This window comes from Schistocerca gregaria, chromosome 2, assembly GCF_023897955.1.
Source record: "Schistocerca gregaria isolate iqSchGreg1 chromosome 2, iqSchGreg1.2, whole genome shotgun sequence".
Classification (NCBI taxonomy): Eukaryota; Metazoa; Arthropoda; class Insecta; order Orthoptera; family Acrididae; genus Schistocerca; species Schistocerca gregaria.
Genome location: NC_064921.1, coordinates 753,027,139 through 753,043,615, shown reverse-complemented (window position 1 = coordinate 753,043,615; position 16,477 = coordinate 753,027,139). Strand labels below are relative to the sequence as shown.

Here is a 16,477-nt window from a genome sequence, read left to right as displayed (position 1 = left end):
TCACAAATCTTCATTGGGCTGTACTTCCTCATCCATTCTAAAGCTCAAATCTCGCACATTCATCTGTTTTCCCCAGTGAAGGACGCACTCCGCAGAAATCAGTACCTGGATAAGGGAGAGGTTACGGGTATTGTGGCTAAAAGAGAGAAGAATAAAGTAATGTATTGGAATCCTGAATGAACCCAACAGCTTTCGGGGAAAAAATGTATTGCATTACTTTTTGAACGTCCCTCGTAACAAAGATAAATATTTCACTGCGGTATTTGTCTTAACAATGCTAATATTCGGCTGTGTACTGGCAATAATATATTTCTTTCAGCGTCAGATTTAAATCGGGGCCGGCTAGGGTGGCCGAGCGGTTCTAGGCGCTACAGTCAGGAACCGCGCGACCGCTACGGTCGCAGGTTCAATCCCGACTGCGGCATGGATGTGTGTGATTTCCTTAGGTTAGTTAGGTTTAAGTAGTTCTACGTTCTAGGGGACTGATGACCACAGTAGTTGAGTCCCATAGTGCTCAGAGCCATTTGAACCATTTAAATCGTGGTACCTAGTAGCCGGCAACATCGGTTCATGCCAAACCAGAAAAGTAATTAGAAGACTCCATTAAAAAAAAGCATACGGGTCGGTTTGGAAAGTTGTAAAGTTGTATTTCATGCAGGACGGTTATCAGGCGGATATAAGAGATGTAAGACCCTGCACCGCTGGCGTAAGTCATGGCAGTGAGGTATTGCCTTTGCACCAGTCTGCTGTATAGGACCAACGCAGTAATACACGTCGATGTGAAGGCGTGAAAGGATGGCAAAAAGGAGCTACCCTGATGGGACGTAGCCAATTTGTTAGAGTATCCGCGCTAGCTGTCCAATGTTTCTGCAGGAAATAGTGCAGCGTCTAACGGGGCATCCTCCTCTAGCATTACTTTTCCTCAACAGCAGTTGTCGCCCCAGTTTTACTTTTCGAATTTTGGTTGGTGGTTTGTAGGACTGAAGGGACTAGACTACTAGGGCCATCGGTCCCTTTTTTCACGAACTTGAAACCCCCACAAGGAAAAAAAAAAAACAAACAATAGAGATGACAAGAGACGGCACAGGACAAGAAAGACACAGGCAGAGACAAGACAAAAGGAATTAAAATCACACCGAGTGCGACAGTAGTTGGTCGACCATAGGGGAAAAAAAGGGAAAGCCAACCAGAAAGAAACACAATAAAAACCGCAGTCTAAAATCGTAGGCCAAAGGCCAGACTCAACACAAAGAAAGGACAAACACTTAGATCAAACGGTAAAAAACCCCTGCACGAATAAAACTCAAAACTAAATCTTCCATCGCAACCTCATCCGATAAAAGTGCAGGAAGTGTATCCGGCAGCGAAAACTTCTGCCTGAGCGGACCACCGTCAAAGCTGATCCGCAGTGACATAAAGGTGGGCCCTCGCGGAGCAATATTTGAGCACTTAAAATTTCTATTATTAATTATTCAATCCTCTACTGTTTAATATGTTTATTTCCGGATTCATTTATGAAGTAATAGTCGAAGTTAATTAAGTAGTGAAAGCTAGTAGGAATTCATTTGTTAAGAAAAATTGTAAACACTTTTAAATATTGTTTTTCCCGCAGAGTGTCAGAGTCGTAAGCATGCATCAGATGTGATCGGACGTATTTTTGTATAATAGGTGCGAACAATATAATTTCGAGAATGAGATTTTCACTCTGCAGCGGAGTGTGCGCTGATATGAAACTTCCTGGCAGATTAAAACTGTGTGCCCGACCGAGACTCGAAGTCGGGACCTTTGCCTTTCGCGGGCAAGTGCTCTACCAGCTGAGCTACCGAAGCACGACTCACGTCCGGTACTCACAGCTTTACTTCTGCCAGTATCCGTCTCCTACCTTCCAAACTTTACAGAAGCTCTTCTGCGAAACTTGCACTCCTGAAAGAATGGATATTGCGGAGACATGGCTTAGCCACAGCCTGGCTGATATGAAACTTCCTGTGGCTAAGCCATGTCTCCGCAATATCCATTCTTTCAGGAGTGCTAGTTCTGCAAGTTTCGCAGAAGAGCTTCTGTAAAGTTTGGAAGGTAGGAGACGGATACTGGCAGAAGTAAAGCTGTGAGTACCGGACGTGAGTCGTGCTTCGGTAGCTCAGTTGGTAGAGCACTTGCCCGCGAAAGGCAAAGGTCCCGAGTTCGAATCTCGGTCGGGCACACAGTTTTAATCTGCCAGGAAGTTTCATATCAGCGCACACTCCGCTGCAGAGTGAAAATCTCATTCTGGAAACATCCCCCAGGCTGTGGCTAAGCCATGTCTCCGCAATATCCATTCTTTCAGGAGTGCTAGTTCTGCAAGTTTCGCAGAAGAGCTTCTGTAAAGTTTGGAAGGTAGGAGACGGATACTGGCAGAAGTAAAGCTGTGAGTACCGGACGGGAGTCGTGCTTCGGTAGCTCAGCTGGTAGAGCACTTGCCCGCGAAAGGCAAAGGTCCCGAGTTCGAGTCTCGGTCGGGCACACAGTTTTAATCTGCCAGGAAGTTTCAATATAATTTCGGCTTTGTTAATGTGAAAAATCAAAAGACTGTATGGTACATAAAAATATGAGAAAAAATTACGTAAAAAATTTCTGCGACAACAATCTTCAAATTTATTTAGTTCAAACAAACGACGGGGACCTGCTGTCAGATTTCCAGCTTCAAAAATCAGAGCCCTAGACAAGGAGAACTGGAGCCATCTCAACATGACAACCTAAGTAAGTCTGGAAGTTTACTGTAATCGTCGATTCTCTCAGAATCGTCATAAAGACTTTGCTTATTAATCACTTGGACTGGGCATTGATTAATGTGGACAGGAGCTAAAAGAAGGAAGGATGGGGGGAGATTATAAACAGACGCAGCAACGTGGACGGCAAAAGATCAGTAGGCCTAAAAACTACGGAAAAACGGAAATACCACAAACAGAAGGTATTAACTTGCAAATACGGTGTAGGGAAAGAGCTGGCATGAAAAAAGCTTCCAGTCGTCTCAGAATGGATAAATACAGGTCCTGAATGGTTTTCAAGGGGATTTTATAACGGCCTTCCTGCAAATTAGTGTAAAGTTCAGGTAACAATTATGGAGGTGGATAACAACCAGGCACCTTCTCTGCAACGTACACCATATTGGCGAAATAATATTGAGTTCTGGTGACTGTGGAGCCATAGGAGATGCAAAAATTCAGTCGTGAGCTCACGAAGGCAGTCCTGGACGATGTGATCTGTGTGAGCAGGGATCCTGTCTTCTAGGAACACAACATCGTCACTGGGAAACAAACGTTGTACCAGGGAATGAACCTGATCGGCCAAAATGGTCACATAATCAGTGGCAGTAATGCGACCTTACATAGTAAACATGGAGTCCATGGAACACCTCGATACGGCTGCCAAAATCATCACCGAACCTCCGACGGGTTTCACTCTTGTCAGCAAGGAGTCTGCATCGTAGTGTTGTGACGGCGAACGCCAGACTTAAACCCAGCCAGGAACTGGAAAGAGCGTTAACAAGACTGATCCGAGCAAATGACTTTCTTTCTTTGAGTCACAGTCCAGGTTTTACGGCGTCGATACCACTATCTACTTTGCGAGAATTTACACTACTGGCCATTAAAGTTGCTGCACCAAGAAGAAATGCAGATGATAAACGGGGCAAATATATTATACTAGAACTCAGATGTGATTGCATTCTCACGCAGTTTGGTTGCATAGATCCTGAGAAATCAGTACCCATAACCTCTGGTCGTATTAACGGCCGTGATACGCCTGGGCATTGAGTCAAACAGAGCTTGGATGGCGTGTACAGGTACAGCTGCCCGTGCAGCTTCAACACGATACCACAGTTACTCAAGAATAGTGACTGTCGTTTTGTGACTAGCCAGTTGATCTGCCACCATTGACCAGACGTTTTCATTTGTTGAGAGATCTGGAGAATGTGCTGGACAGGGCAGCAGTCGAACATTTTCTGTATGCAGAACGGCACGCACAGGACCTGCAACATGCGGTCGTTCATTATCCTGCTGAAATGTAGGGTTTCGCAGGGATCGAATGAAGGGTAGAGCCACGGGGCGTAACACGTCTGAAATGTAACGTCCACTGTTCAAAGTGCCGTCAATGCGAACTAGAGGCGACCGAGACGTGTAACCAATGGCACCCCATACCATCAAGCGGGATGAACGCCAGTATGGCGATGACGAATACACGCTTCCAATGTGCGTTCATCGTGATGTCGCCAAACACGGATGCGACCATCTCAATGTTGTAAACAGAACCTGGATTCATCCGAAAAAATGACTTCTTGCCATTCGTGCACTCAGGTTCGTCGTTGAGTACACCATCGCAGGCGCTCCTGTCCGTGATGCAGCGTCAAGGGTAACCGCAGCCATGGTCTCAGAGCTGATAGTCCATGCTGCTGCAAACGTTGTCGATCTGTCCGTGCAGATGGTTGTTGTCTTGCGAACGTCCCCATCTGGTGACTCAGGGATCGAGACGTGGCTGCACGATCCGATACAGCCATGCGGATAATACCTGTATGCCTGTCATCTCGACTGCTAGTGATACGAGGCCGTTGGGATCGAGCACGGCGTTCCGTATTACACTCCTGCACCAATCGGTTCCATATTCTGCAAACAGTCATTGGATCTCGACCAACGAGAACAGCAATGTCGCGATACGATAAACCGCAATCGCGATAGGCTACAATCCGACCTTTACCAAAGTCGGAAAAGTGATGGTACGCATTTCTTCTCCTTACACGAGGCTTCACAACAACGTTTCACCAGACAACGCCAGTCAATTGCTGTTTGTGTATGACAAAGCGGTTGGAAACTTTCCTCATGTCAGCACGTTTTAGGTGTCACCACCGGCGCCAACCTTGTGTGAATGCTCTGAAATGCTAATCATTTGCATATCACAGCATCATCTTCCTGTCAGTAAATTTCGCGTTTGTAGCACGTCATTTTCGTGGTGTATCAATTTTAATGGCCAATAGTGTACATTACTGATGTTCGTTCTGGAATTTCAGTTCGCCCTGTTATTCGCAGCTTATGAAAGTCCATTCGCATTGCTTAGATGCTGACAGGTTTCGCGAGTGTGACATTCATTTCTGCAGTGACTTTTGTACCTGTTGTACTCTTATTTTTCGTCACAGTCCTCTCCAATGCCCGTCTATCACGATCACTCAACACTCTTTCGCCCGCGTTGTGACTTATCAGTAGATGTTTTTCCTCTTTTCGTGTGTACCGTACATGTCCTCATCACGGTGCCTCCTGAAACGCCATAGACTTCGGCTATCTTGGTTACGGAAGCACCAACAATTTCCCCACGTTCCAATTCACTTAGCTCCCACGTAATGGACTCACAACTACACAGATTACTGTCGTGAAGGAGACTGGCTCTTGCAACGTGTTGAGGTCACCGTACATGTGCAGTGCATGGTCCAGATTTTGCTAGCATCTGTATTTATGTTCAAGCTTGCATTTATGGTGATGTTTCTCCAACTGATGTATCTCCCTACTTTGACCAACATTCACCGATCAAATCACACCTCGCCTGTCCTGCTAGATCACTGTATCTTACTTAAATAGAAAACGCCCGTAATTTTGTTTCTCTACGGATTTAGCAGTGTACGGTATACCTGAAGAAATGTGCTACTCGCCGAATTGATTCTAGCGTCAAGACTAAAGTAAGTAGTAAATAGTTCAGCGTGATGTTTCGTGGAGGTGGGTGGTTTGTTTCCTGGTGAGCTTATTAGTTGTTCAACTTTACTCACAGAGGAAGTTAGATGAGTAATGAGGGCTGAAACTCGTATCAATCATCTTCTGGTGAAACACAAATGTCTCGTGATGACCGACAGCAAAAAAGAAAATCATCAGATATCCTACATTAAGCAAAGGAAGCAATCAAAAATACATACAGACGGCCTGCACGCTATAGTCGTTATGAAAAAAATGGCTCTGATCACAATGCGACTTAACTTCTGAGGTCATCAGTTGCCCATAACTTAGAAATAATTAAACCTAACTAACCTAAGGACATCACACACACCCATGTCAGAGGCAGGATTCGAACCTGCGACCGTAGCTGTCTCTCGGTTCCAGACTGTAGCGCCTAGAACCGCACGGCCACTGCGGCCGGCAGTCGTTATGAAAACCTCAATGTGATGACTCTCGTTTCAATCGAACTGATTGAAGTCAGACCGCTGTATCCGAATTCAAAACTAATTGCTTAGGAAGAATGCTTTCACATTAATTTCAGCGGTTGCGAATTATTAATATTAATAAATTCGAGAAATAGTGCACCCTCAACCAGTGTAAATGGGGCAGTGAAGCTACAAATTTGTTGTTGCGAGTTGTTGCACTGCGAGAGAGATAAAATGTCATGAATGTTGCCTGATGTATTTCACACAGTTTCCCTGCACCCTCCTGTTTAACTACCTCCCTTCACAAATAGTTTCGAAACGTTTCATTAGCAAAAGTGGATATTTCGTCAAAGTGTTTTCTGTTGCGGCGTTTCCATTTGTGTTCCATTCGCCATGCTCACTCATCTCATCTGAGTGCCCTGCATGTTGCGGCGTACTTCAATCCATTAAAATCTCCTGATCACCAGTTTCTGAGAACTAAACCACAATCCACACTACTTACGAATTTGCACTCACTTTCCTGAAAAACGTCAGTGACAGTTTTAGTACTTCGAGTAAATATAATAGTGCGGAATAAAACGTAAAGGTTTCGTCAACATGGAAGTGACAGTATAGGGAACGAACATTGTCTCTAGCAAACAACGGTGAGGAAAGAAATCGGTCTTTACCGATTGAACAAATCTTATCAGCATTCGCCTAGAGCTAGAAAAAGCCATGGAAGATTTAGGTCAGGATGACACTACATAACCTATAGCGCCACTCCTATTGAATACGGGTCCATTTGTTTAATCACTGCAGAATCTCACTCGTCATAAATGCTGCATATTGACAATTTTATGTGAAACGTGACTTGCATATTACGGATATTCAAATACAGAGATATGTAAATAGGCAGAATACGGCGCTGCGGTCGCAAACGCCTATATAAGACAAGTGTCTGGCGTAGTTGTTAGATCGGTTACTGCTGCTACAGTTGTTGGTTATCAAGATTTAAGTGAGTTTTAACGTGTTGTTACAGTAGTCGCACGAGCGGTGGGACACAGTATCTCCGAGGTAGCGATGAAGTGGGGACTTTCCCTTAGAACCATTACAGCAGTACACCGTGAGTATCAGAAATCTGGTAAAACATCAAATTTCTGACATCGTTGCGGCAAGAACGGGACCAACGACTACTGAAGAAAAACGTTTAACGCGACAGAAGTACTACCATTCCCAAACTGCGGCAGATTTCAATGCTGGTCCATCACAAAGTGTCAGATTGCGAGCCTTTCAACGAAACTTCATCGATATGGTCTTTGGAGCCAAAGGCCACTCGTGTACCCTTTATGACTGCACAACACAAAGCTTTACGCCTCACCTGGGCCCGTCAACACCAACAGTGGACTGTTGATGACTGGAATCATGTTGCCTGGTTGGACGAGTGTCGTTCCACGTGGTATCGAGCGGAAGGACGCATACGGGTATGGAGACAACCTCATGAACCCGCGGTCCCTGCATGTTAGCAGGGGACTGTTAAAGCTGGTGGAGGCCCTGCAATGGGGTGGGGCGCCTGCAGTTGGAGTAATATAGAACCCCTGATACGTCTAGATACGACTCTCACAGGTGACACGTACGTAAGCCTCCTATTTGATAACCTATATCCCTTCATGTCCATTGTGCATTCCGACGGACTTGGACAATTCAAGTAGGACTGTGCGATACTCACACGTCCGGAATTGCTAGAGAGTGGCTCCAGGAATACTTTTCTGAGTTTAAACACTTCCGCTGACCACTGAGCCACACGGGGTAGCCGCGCAGTTAAGGCGCCTTGTCTCGGTCCATGCGGCTCCCCCCCGTCGGAGGTTCGAGTCCTCCATCGGGCATGTGTGTGTGTTGTCCATGGCATAAGTTAGTTTAAGTTAGATTAAGTAGTGTGTAGGCTTAGGGACCGATGACCTCAGTAGTTTGGTCCCATAAGACCTTATCACAAATTTCCAAAAATTTTTACTGAGCCCTAAACGTCCTAGACATGAACATTATTAAGCATATCTGGAGTGCCCTGCAACGTGCTGTTCAGAAGAGATCTCCACCCCTCGCACTCCTACGGATTTATGGACAGCCCTGAAAGATTAATGGTATCAGTTACCTCCAGCACTACTTCTGACATTAGTCGGGTCCATGGCACTTCTGCGTGCTCGCGGGGGCCCTACACGATATTAAGCAGGTGTACCAGGTACTTAGGCTCTTCAGTGTATAAACACTAGTATATGGCAGACTATCACTGGTCGCCAGGAACAGTTGACATTACCTAAGTACAACACACAAAAAAATTAATCTTCTCCAGGAGTAATCACGCTAATGTCGTGTGACACAGTCTCAAGGCTTCATAATGATATTAATTTGGCGAAGAAGGGAGTCCACAAGTTTCTTCTTCAGGCAAGCCACGTTCGGATGATGGCAAGGATCAGAGGTTCAGTTACCAAACTGCAGAATGTTGGTTGCTAAGTTTCGCTCGCTAATACAGTTAGTTCCAAACATTTCCATTGGGGTTGAGATCGCCTGATTCAGCGAGCCAGTCGAGAAACAGTAGGGTACTAGAGTGTTCGTAAAATAAGAGACAAAGTTTGGGGCGGCGGTAAAATTAATCCTTTACTCTCTTTGTAATCTGAAATATTGGATAGTATTGTGCGACTTTTGGATGCCACAGCCTTTTACAAGGGCGTGAAAACTACACTCCTGGAAATTGAAATAAGAACACCGTGAATTCATTGTCCCAGGAAGGGGAAACTTTATTGACACACTCCTGGGGTCAGATACATCACATGATCACACTGACAGAACCACAGGCACATAGACACAGGCAACAGAGCATGCACAATGTCGGCACTATTACAGTGTATATCCAACTTTCGCAGCAATGCAGGCTGCTATTCTCCCATGGAGACGATCGTAGAGATGCTGGATGTAGTCCTGTGGAACGGCTTGCCATGCCATTTCCACCTGGCGCCTCAGTTGGACCAGCGTTCGTGCTGGACGTGCAGACCGCGTGAGACGACGCTTCATCCAGTCCCAAACATGCTCAATGGGGGACAGATCCGGAGATCTTGCTGGCCAGGGTAGTTGACTTACACCTTCTAGAACACGTTGGGTGGCACAGGATACATGCGGACGTGCATTGTCCTGTTGTAAGAGCAAGTTCCCTTGCCGGTCTAGGAATGGTAGAACGATGGGTTCGATGACGGTTTGGATGTACCGTGCACTATTCAGTGTCCCCTCGACGATCACCAGAGGTGTACGGCCAGTGTAGGAGATCGCTCCCCACACCATGATGCCGGGTGTTGGCCCTGTGTGCCTCGGTCGTATGCAGTCCTGATTGTGGCGCTCACCTGCACGGCGCCAAACACGCATACGACCATCATTGGCACCAAGGCAGAAGCGACTGTCATCGCTGAAGACGACACGTCTCCATTCGTCCCTCCATTCACGCCTGTCGCGACACCACTGGAGGCGGGCTGCACGATGTTGGCGCGTGAGCGGGAGACGGCCTAACGGTGTGCGGGACCGTAGCCCAGCTTCATGGAGACGGTTGCGAATGGTCCTCGCTGATACCCCAGGAACAACAGTGTCCCTAATTTGCTGGGAAGTGGCGGTGCGGTCCCCTACGGCACTGCGTAGGATCCTACGGTCTTGGCGTGCATCCGTGCGTCGCTGCGGTCCGGTCCCAGGTCGACGGTCACGTGCACCTTCCGCCGACCACTGGCGACAACATCGATGTACTGTGGAGACCTCACGCCCCACGTGTTGAGCAATTCTGCGGCACGTCCACCCGGCCTCCCGCATGCCCACTATACGCCCTAGCTCAAAGTCCGTCAACTGCACATACGGTTCACGTCCACGCTGTCGCGGCATGCTACCAGTGTTAAAGACTGCGATGGAGCTCCGTATGCCACGGCAAACTGGCTGACACTGACGGCGGCGGTGCACAAATGCTGCGCAGCTAGCGCCATTCGACGGCCAACACCGCGGTTCCTGGTGTGTCCGCTGTGCCGTGCATGTGATCATTGCTTGTACAGCCCTCTCGCAGTGTCCGGAGCAAGTATGGTGGGTCTGACACACCGGTGTCAATGTGTTCTTTTTTCCATTTCTAGGAGTGTATTTATGCGGACAGCCAGAAAGCGATGGAGAACGTACTGCCCATAGTCTTCATCCCGCTGGTCTACTTCTCAGCTCGACTACGCTGAAATTAAAAGTTCTAGTTCTCGAAGTATAATGCTAAGGTTTTAGGAACCACGACGACAAATAAAATTCTACTGTCGTTCATCGAAACTGTATTATCGTAAATATACATAGAAATAAGCAGCAATCAGTTGCATAAAAGAAATTTAATTTCTTAATCTGTTTCATGTGCTTAGCGCTCTTCTCAGAAGGATGCGGTTCGTAGTGTCTGCACAGGCGCTATGAATCACATCCTTCTGAAGAAGACCACTAAGTCCCTCAAACCGGCTCAGAAATTAAATTTCTTTCATGCAAGTGGTCGCTGATTGCTTCTATATGTACAACCACAGTTGCTGAATATAGATGAAATACTAAAATTATGATGAATGTTCACACCCTCAAGAGTAAGTATGAACATCATTTAAGCTTGTCTTAATGTTCTCGGCACTTCAGTGACGATATCTACTCTTTGTTCCCATTTAGGAAAAGTTAATTGCTCACACTGAAAGTGGAGAATAATCTCAGACACTTGTCACGGAGTTTTCTATAATATAACAGATGGCACACAAAACGTAACACGCGCTTTCCATATAAATTCATAGTCGAAGTAGGTTCTCTTTCACACCGTTTTGTCAATTATTAGAATAAATGAGTCGACCTAAACACAGTAATATCAGCCATTATTAACGCCATCCGAGGCTTGGGCGGGCGCGAACAGGTTCACAGCGGAGTGTAGCTCGCTCTCGTTTGAGTGACAGCGATCGAATCACCTCCCAGGTGCAGTCGCCTCGTTATATGTATTGCTCGCTGAGGACGGCGGAGGTAAAACGTGCTCCAAAACTACTTCCAGCGGTGGCAGCAGTGCCCAGCTAGCACCGCTTACCACCACAAAATGATTTATGTCGTTGTTAGTTGAATACTGACAACGATCACAATTTTTCTGTAAGTATCTCGGTGTTTTATTTCGGTTTCAAACAATCTGTAGCCCGATAACTCTTAAATTTTGAGCTCCACTAGTTTCCAAAGGGAACCAATGGTAAATGGTAGCGTCTGAACTGTCTCTGATTTAATTATATACGTTTTTAAACTTTACAATATTGTATCGACACTTGGAATGGAATACTCTCTTTCAAATTCTGAAGGTGGCACGGGTAAAATACAGGGAGCGAAAGGCTGTTTACAATTTGTACAGAAACCAGATGGCAGTTATAAGAGTCGAGGGGTATGAAATGGAAGCAGTGTTTGGGAAGGGACTGAGACAGGGTTGTAGCCTGCGTGAGCAAGCAGTAAAGGAAACAAAAGAAAAATTCGGAGTAGGAATTAAAATCCATGGAGAAGACATTGTAATTCTGTCAGAGATAGCAAAGGACCTGGAAAAGCAGCTGAACGGATTGGACAGTGTCTTGAAAGGAGGATATAAGACGAACATCAACAACAGCTAAACGAGGATAATGGAATATAGTCGAATTAAATCGGGTGATGCTGAGGGTATTACATTAGGAAATGAGACGCTTAAAGTAGTAAATGAGTATTGCTATTTGGGGAGACAAATAGCTGATGATGGTCGTAGTAGAGAGGATACAAAATGTAGACTGGCAATGGCAAGGAAAGCGTTTCTGAAGAAGAGAAATTTGTTAATATCGAGTATAGATTAAAGTGTCAGGAAGTCGTTTCTAAAACTAATTGTATGGAGTGTAACCATGTATGGAAGTGAAACATGGACGATAATTAGTTTGGACAAGAGGAGAATAGAAGCTTTCGAAATGTGGTGTTACAGAAATATGCTGAAGATTAGATGTGTAGATCACATAACTAATGCGGAGGCATTGAATAGAATTTGGGAGGAGAGAAATTTATGGCACAATTTGACTAGAAGAAGGTATCGGTTGGTAGAGCATGTTCTGAGACATCAATGGTGTGGTGTCACCGCCAGAGACCACCCTTGCTAGGTGGTAGCCTTTAAATCGGCCGCGGTCCGATAGTATACGTCGGACCCGCGTGTCGCCACTATCAGCGATTGCAGACCGAGCGCCGCCATACGGCAGGTCTAGAGAATCTTCCTAGCTCTCGCCCAGTTGTAAAGCCGACTTTGCTAGCGATGGCTCACTGACTAAATACGCTCTCATTTGCCGAGACGATAGTTTAGCCTTCAGCTACGTCATTTGCTACGACCTAGCAAGGCGTCATATTCTGATACTATTGATATTGTGAATCATGTACCGTCAAGAGCGACGTTCATCATTAATGAATTAAAGTTAAGTATTCCACCAGCTACGTCCGTTCTAAATTCTAATTTTCTTGTCCTGTTCCAGACCTCACGTCAGCCTGCGTGAGCTAAAACGCGTGCATTTCGGGCTACTCTAGTAACACGGTGTTGGCCCTCCTGCCAACCACAACAAAGGGATCACCAATTTAGTATTGGAGGGCAGCGGGGAGGTCAAAAATCGTAGAAGGAGACCAAGAGATGAATACACTAAGCAGATTCAGAAGGATGTAGGTTGCAGTACGTACTGGGAGATGGTTCAAATGGCTCTGAGCACTATGGGACTCCACTGCCGTGGTTATTAGTCCCCTAGAACTTAGAACTACTTAAACCTAACTAACCTAAGGACATCACATACATCCATGCCCGAGGTAGAATTCGAACCTGCGGCCGTAGCAGTCGCACGGTTCCGGACTGCGCGCCTAGAACCGCGAGAGCACCGCGGCCGGCTACTGGGAGATGAAGAAGCTTGGACAGGATAGAATAGCATGGAGAGCTGCATCAAACCAGTCTCAGGACTGAAGACCACAACACCAACAACAATTCATCCATCTCACTTTATATAATTTAGATAGGAAAACTGATTTTGCTTAATAATTAAAAAATTAGAGAGGTATCTTCATGGAAACTTCTGCCATATGTTTTTATAATGAACTAAATCTAATGCCAGAAGTTGAACATTGTAACTTATGTATTGTGTGCCTCTTAGCATTTTACAAAAAGGGGATTTTTGAACTAACCGATTAGTAAACGATGTTGATATTCACAATATTTAACCTTTACAAAGTCTTACATATTCTTACCAAGTTTTGAAACAATATTTAAACATTTTATTTTATGTAAGTATACGGTTCAACCTCTTTGTTAGTAACGCACAGCATGCATCCCATGTGGTCATGGGAATGTCCAAACTCCAAAGATCATTTCTGCAGAAACTCTCTCAAGTCTCAAGTCAAGCCATCTTTCCGCGCTAAATTAATGTAATTGAGTGACACTTAATACCATTTCATTGCCATTGCCATCACTTACGTCGCCGTCATCAGTCATGGGAGAGGTGGTGGGGGCGGGGGGATATCTCTCGCCGATAACGCCACGGCTCATTCTTCACAGGACGCACCACACAAGCTGCTTCTTTGGGATATCAAATTTTGTCTCCCCTCATCCTTCCCGGCCGGTGAGGCCGTGCGGTTCTAGGCGCTTCAGTCTGTAGCCGCGTGACCGCTACGGTTGCAGGTTCGAATCCTGCCTCGGGCATGTATGTGTGTGATGTCCTTATGTTAGTTAAGTTTAAGTAGTTCTAAGTTCTAGGGGACTGATGATCTCACATGTTACGTCCCATAGTACTCAGAGCCATTTTTTTCAGGCATGGTCAAGTAACATAGATGCATATTTGAGATGAAGTATTGTGCCTTCCAGAATGATAACACAGGGAATGCCACGAAAATATTCCCCCAAACCATAAGGCTCTCACCTCCCCTGGACCCTTCCGACAATGTTGTTGCAGGACGTTTGCCGTCTGTTCGATGGTGCATGAAACGTGATTAATCTGAAAAGGGAACCCATAGCCATTGAGTGCAGATCCGCTATTGGCGTGCAAGTCACAGCTTTTTTCGCCGATGAACACCAGTCAGCATGGGTAAACGAACCAAGCACATACTGCGGAGGCCCATAAGCAGCAACGTTTGCTGAACGGTCCTTGAAGAGGCGCTGTTGGTAGCCCCTTGGTTCATCTGGGCGGTCAGGTGGACAATAATTCCTCGCCTATTCTCCTATACACGTCTCCGCAGCTTTCATCGACACCTGTCATCTATTGCCCGTGGTGCATAACACTTGCCTAGGGGCTGGTTTTGGATAGCGTCATTTTGCCATGCATGGTATACTTTAATGTTTGTGGCACGCGAACAGTGTACAAAGTTAGCCATATCGGAAATGCTTCCACATTTGGTCCGAGAGTCAAGGATCATGCTGTTTTGCAAGCCAGATACATCCACATGTACATCTACATCCATACTCCGCAAGCCACCTGACGGTGTGTGACGGAGGGTACTCTGAGTACCTCTATTGGTTCTCCCTTCCATTCCAGTCTCGTATTGTTCCTGGAAAGAAAGATTGTCGGTATGCTTCTGTGTGGGCTCTAATCTCTCTGATTTTATCCTCATGGTCTCTTCGCGAGTTATACGTAGGAGGGAGCAATATACTGCTTGACTCCTCGGTGAAGGTGTGTTCTCGAAACTTCAACAAAAGCCCGTACCGAGCTACTAAGTGTCTCTCTTGCACAGTCTTCCACTGGAGTTTATCTATTATCTCCGTAACGCTTTCGCGATTGCTAAATGATCCTGTAATGAAGCGCGCTGCTCTCCATTGGATCTTCTCTATCTCTTCTATCAACCCTATCTGCTACGGATCCCACAGCGATGAGCAGTATTCAAGCAGTGGGCGAACAAGTGTATTGTAAACTACGTCCTTTGTTTTCGGATTGCATTTCCTTAGGATTCTTCCAATGAATCTCAGTCTGGCATCTGATTTACCGACGATTAATTTTATATGGGAATTCCATTTTAAATCACTCCTAATGACTACTCCCTGATAATTTATGCAATTAACTGCTTCCAGTTGCTGACCTGCTATATTGTAGGTAAATGATAAAGGATCTTTCTTTCTATGTATTCGTAGCACATTATACTTGTCTGCATTGAGATTCAATTGCCATTCTCTACACCATGCGTCAATTCGTTGCAGATCCTCCTGTATTTCAGTACAATTTTCCATTGTTACAACCTCTCGATATACTGTAGCATCATCCGCAAAAACCCTCTGTGAACTTTCGATGTTATCCACAAGGTCATTTATGTATATTGTGAATAGCAACGGTCCTACGACATTCCCCTGCAGCACACCTGAAATCACTCTTACTTCGGAAGATTTCTCTCCATTGAGAATGACTTGCTGCGTTCTGTTATCTAGGAACTCTTCAATCCAATCACGCAATTGGTCTGAATGTCCATATGTTCTTACTTTTTTCAGTAAACGACTGTGGGGAACTGTATCGAACGCCTTGTGGAAGTCAAGAAACACGGCATCTGCCTGGGAACCCGCGTCTATGGCCCTCTGAGTCTCGTGGACGAATAGCGCGAGCTTGGTTTGACACTATCGTCTTTTTCGAAACCCATGCTGATTCTTACAGAGTTGGTTTTTTAGTCTCCAGAAAAGTGATTATACTCCAACATAATACGTGTTCCAAAATTCTACAACTGATCGACGTTAGAGATATAGGTTATGTACATCTTTTCGACGTCCCTTCTTGAAAACGGGGATGACCTGTGCCTTTTCCAATCCTTTGGAACGCTACGATCTTCTAGAGACTTACGGTACACCGCTGCAAGAAGGGAGCAAGTTCTTTCCCATACTCTGTGTAAAATCGAACTGGTATCCCATCAGGTCCAGCAGCCTTTCCTATTTTGAACGATCTTAATTGTTTCTCTATCCCTCTGTCGTATATTTAGATATCTACCATTTTGTCATCTGTGCGACAATCTAGAGAAGGAGCTACAGTGCAGTCTTCTTTTGTGAAACAGCTTTGGAAAAAGACATTTAGTATTTCGGCGCTCAGTCTTTCATCACTCTCTCCATCATACGAGAACGACTGCACTATTCCCTGCGTCTCACCCGGCACGCTTTATACACCCTCCATTGTTAATGCTGCCACATAAGTCTGAGAGTGGTTATAGCACGTTGACGGTGAACATAGACGGGGATTACATTAATGTGACTTGACCTTGTATTTGCTGTGCGATGGTGAGAGAAGAGATACAGTGAAATGCTGTGTCTGCACATATTCTACTCCTCTCCACTAACACCAAGGGAGC

General features: G+C 45.6%; 1 protein-coding gene and 1 non-coding gene across 2 annotated transcripts in view; one reads left to right on the top strand and one right to left on the bottom strand.

Moving 5' to 3' along the window:
- The window catches only part of LOC126335960 (uncharacterized), a 1,093,560-nt gene that overhangs the window by 596,657 nt on the left and 480,426 nt on the right, over positions 1–16,477 (bottom strand). The window lies entirely within an intron of this gene.
- Trnas-cga (transfer RNA serine (anticodon CGA)) lies at positions 2,126–2,200 on the top strand. Its single transcript has one exon. It is a non-coding gene; the product is annotated as a tRNA-Ser (tRNA).